Consider the following 4,520-nt stretch of genomic DNA (forward strand, 5'->3'; position numbering starts at 1 on the left):
TAACATATATCAACAGTGACCATACTAAACTAACATATATCAACAATTGGCCATAGTAAACTAACATATATCAACAGTGGCCATACTAAACTAACATATATCAACAGTGGCCATACTAAACTAACATATATCAACAATTGGCCATAATAAACTAACATATATCAACAGTGGCCATACTAAACTAACATATATCAACAGTGGCCATACTAAACTAACATATATCAACAGTGACCATGCCTAAGCTAGCATATATCAACAATTGGCCATAGTAAACTAACATATATCAACAGTGGCCATACTAAACTAACATATATCAACAGTGGCCATACTAAACTAACATATATCAACAGTGACCATACTAAACTAACATATATCAACAATTGGCCATAGTAAACTAACATATATCAACAGTGGCCATACTAAACTAACATATATCAACAGTGGCCATACTAAACTAACATATATCAACAATTGGCCATAGTAAACTAACATATATCAACAGTGGCCATACTAAACTAACATATATCAACAGTGGCCATACTAAACTAACATATATCAACAGTGACCATACTAAACTAACATATATCAACAATTGGCCATAGTAAACTAACATATATCAACAGTGGCCATACTAAACTAACATATATCAACAGTGACCATACTAAACTAACATATATCAACAGTGACCATACTAAACTAACATATATCAACAGTGACCATACTAAACTAACATATATCAACAGTTGGCCATATATCAACAGTGTACTAAACTAACATTTATCAACAGTGGGACCTGGTGTGTAATCGGCGAGCGCTGTACTCCACCACACAGGCAATGGTATCAGTTGGGAATTTCCTTGGATATCTGTTATTTGGCTGCCTGATCGAAATGTAAGTAACGGTTTAGGGTTTTCATCAAGTTAAACGCTGCTTGTACATTTCTGACAGATATATGAATCGTTATTAATATTTAGGTCGGTTAACACTCAAAAATGTTATTAACAAAATTTTACTTTTCGTATAAAATGACTTACACCTTCTTAGGTTTACAAAAGATGTAGAAATGATTCCCTCCCTGATCCTCCGAGGAACATGATTATTTGTTGTTCCTGTCATATAAACGTTATAAAGGGATGAACAAAGCGATTTACACAGTTGCAGGTTGAAATTAGACACATAGAATGACCGTCACCCCGATGATGAAGATATGCATTTACTGATAAATAAAAAGTGACTGTAAAACCTTGTAGTGATAATCGCCACTTTATCCCATGAAGCGGTGCTCACTTTTGACTAAAGTTTAACTAATTGTTAAAGTGAATTAATGCTCTGATCCCATTGAGTATATTCATTTATAAAGATTTGTCTCAACATTTCCACATTTCTTCTTACTGAGCGGAGTAGGTGTTACCTGTCGAAATAAACGATGACGTCCCCTCAAAAGAAATCATGAAGGCAGTAATCCACTCAACGACTTCACGACCACCTCAACCCATGCCAGAAATGGACCATGACTTCCCTGACTTAGGCCAAAGTCAACATAACCGTAGCCCCGAAATGGCCAGTCAGTCCTCTTGAGATCACAGGTCCTCCAGCGACACCGTAAATCTCCATGACACAAAGACATATACTCCCAGCGACGACAGAAACCATTGGACTGCAACTACAGTCAATGATCGAGACTAGGTGATGGCCACTTACTCCACACGGGAACAAGACCCTCGAGCTGCAGCGTCAGTAGATGACTTCGACACGCAGGCCCAGGACCTGAACATCTCCCTGTACACGGGTGACGGGAAGTTCGAGGATCCGTCATTCGCTGACAAGTAGATGTTCGAAGGTTCTGGTAAGAAGTTCCAGCCTCCTAAAAATGGCAGAAGCCAAGCAAACACTCCAAGCGACGCCCCAAGCTACAGTCTCCGAAATGGCAGTCCTTCTCAGGATGAAAATTGTCCAACATAATGTCCTACACTGGTCCCCTAATAGACGTAACAAACTGTCTAATCCACTATCAATTAGACCCAGACGTTATTCTGTTAAACAGTACTGGCATAAAGGACGAAAATAAGCTGAAGATTTTTGGCTACACTGTATACCAGAGGAATATGGCGGGTGAGCTGAACGATGGTGTCGCTGTGGCTATCAGGTCACGGCTGGTTTAAAAATAAAGCATGTGAAATGCAAAGATTTGTGGATCAACACAATATATTGCCCAAATACTCATGGCGCGACCCCACCTCTACTCATCCAATGGTAACTCCCTCATTAAAGACAATGAAGGCCTCCTTCAGCACTGGAAGGAGCACTACCATTCACTGCTCAACCGAAACACTGATGTGGATGTTCTGACTACCCAGCAGGTCCCTCAGCATCCAGAGCTGACCCACCTCAGCTATCCTCCATCCCTAGATAAGATAGCTACTGCCATCAAACGGATGAAAATTAACAAAGCCTCTGGGCCTGATGGAATCTCAGCCGAGATGTATAAAGCAGGAGGACCTCTGCTTACAAGGCGTCTCCACTCTCTCCTGGAGAATATATGGGAAAAGGAGGAAATCCCCCAAGCTCTTAAAAGACGCCTCCATCGTCAATATTTATAAGAACAAGGGAAACCAGTCAGACTGTGGCAACTACCGTGGGATCTCGCTGTCCTCTAAAACAGACTTCTTCCTGAGGCGGAAAACTTCCTCCCAGAATCTCAATGTGGCTTTAGACCAGTGGTTCTTAACCTTTTTAGGGTCGCGCCCCCTATAGCAGTTGGTCCTCATCTCCACGCCCCCCTCCTTCCTTCATATAAAATTTTAAAACCATGATAATAAACACCACCACCACCACCACCACCACATGGCCATAAACATCACTCAAAGTAGACAACGCTTGATTTTGAGTTGGCAAATTTCATTCTCGTTATTAAAACGAAACAATTAGCATTCTTTTCAATTGTTATAAGTAATTATCATTATTGTTTCGTTCATAAAAAGTCTACCCTACATCATAGCTCAATTGAAGAAAGAATTGCATGAGTGTGAGAGGTAGAAAGTTGTCACGGACGGACGTCGCGGGCGACTGGCACTGGAAATCGTCTCAGTCAGTGTTGACAATTTTTCAAATGTGAATTATCGTACTAGAGCCTCAAAATTATCGTTTCTTCATCAAATTATCGTACACTTACCGACATTATTACTACCTTAATTCAGTCACTTTTAGTGGAATTTTACATTTTGATTAACGTAGTTATCATTTACGACATTTTGAAGTATCTGTGGGGAACGAGAACCCCTCCACCCCCCTACGAAAATCCAAATATGGTCATACACACACTTGTTAAGGCCATTCCTTATTTTTTGCTCTGGGTTCGCCCCCCCCCCTGGAAATTACTCAGGCCCCCTTAGGGGGGCGTGCCCCCCGGTTAAGAACCGCTGCTTTAGACCATTACGTGGCACCACTGACATGATCTTTGCTGCTGGTCAGATACAGGAAAACTGCAGAGAATAGCGTTGTGACCTGTACATGGTTTTCATCGACCTAACCAAGGCCTTCGACTCGGTCAACAGGAAAACCCTCGGGTGAAACCTCAGTCGTTTTGGCTGTCCACCAAAATTCATCGCCATTGTGAGGCAACTCCACGATGGCATGAACGGCAGTGTCCTGCACAATGGCACCCAGTTTGAGTTCTTCCCCATCCAAACGGTGGTTAAGCAAGAATGTGTACTGGCACCAACACTCTTTTCCATTTTCTTGGCTGCCTTCCTTACTCGTGCCAGCGCCAATCTAGCTTGTGGGGTGGACTTTTAGTACTGGATGAAGGGTCTTTTCAAAAGACGACGACCTCCGGCAGGAACAATGGTGTCGGCAGCTTCCAATACTGACCTTCTGTATGCAGACGACCTCACCCTTGTTGCTCACACTGAACACGACCTACAGGAGATCCTGAACACCTACGCAGATGCGTATGCACACTTACGCCTCGAGGTGAATGTACGTAAGACTCAAATTCTCTTTCAGCTTGCCCCTGGTTGAGTCACACCTCCACCATCTATCCAGCTTAACGGTACTACCCTCTCTAATATTACCCACTTTCGGTATCTCGGCTCCCACCTGACCACCACTGTGGACATTGATGAAGAGATTCAGCATCGGATCAGATGTACATCTCAAGCCTTTAGCAGGCTCCGAAACCGTGTCTCCAGCTGTAGGGAGCTGAAATTATCTACAAAGTTACACGTATGCCGAGCAGTGGTCACCCTGCTATATGGCAGCAAGACTTGGGTCACATACATGAGGCACATCAAGGCACTTGAAAACTTTCACCAACATAGTCTACGTTCTATCCTCCGAGTTCGCTGGAAAGATAAGAGAATAAATGACAGTATTCTTACTGACACGAAGTGTAGAAACATTGAGGCTACCATTATCCATAAACAACTACGCTGGACTGGCCATGTTACCCGCATGGATGATAGTAGACTGCCAAAGCAGCTTCTTTACAGTCACCTAACGCATAGTAAACATAACGCTGG

General features: G+C 42.5%; 1 long non-coding RNA gene across 1 annotated transcript in view; it reads left to right on the forward strand.

Annotated features, from left to right (window-relative positions):
• Positions 1 to 791: 791 nt before the first annotated feature.
• LOC121856140 overlaps positions 792 to 4,520 on the forward strand; it is a 9,385-nt gene continuing 5,656 nt past the window's right edge. The window contains exon 1 of the long non-coding RNA XR_006086907.1: positions 792 to 891. This is a non-coding gene — a long non-coding RNA (uncharacterized LOC121856140). The remainder of the gene's footprint in view (positions 892 to 4,520) is intronic.

This window comes from Homarus americanus, unplaced genomic scaffold, assembly GCF_018991925.1.
Source record: "Homarus americanus isolate GMGI-L3 unplaced genomic scaffold, GMGI_Hamer_2.0 scaffold705, whole genome shotgun sequence".
Classification (NCBI taxonomy): Eukaryota; Metazoa; Arthropoda; class Malacostraca; order Decapoda; family Nephropidae; genus Homarus; species Homarus americanus.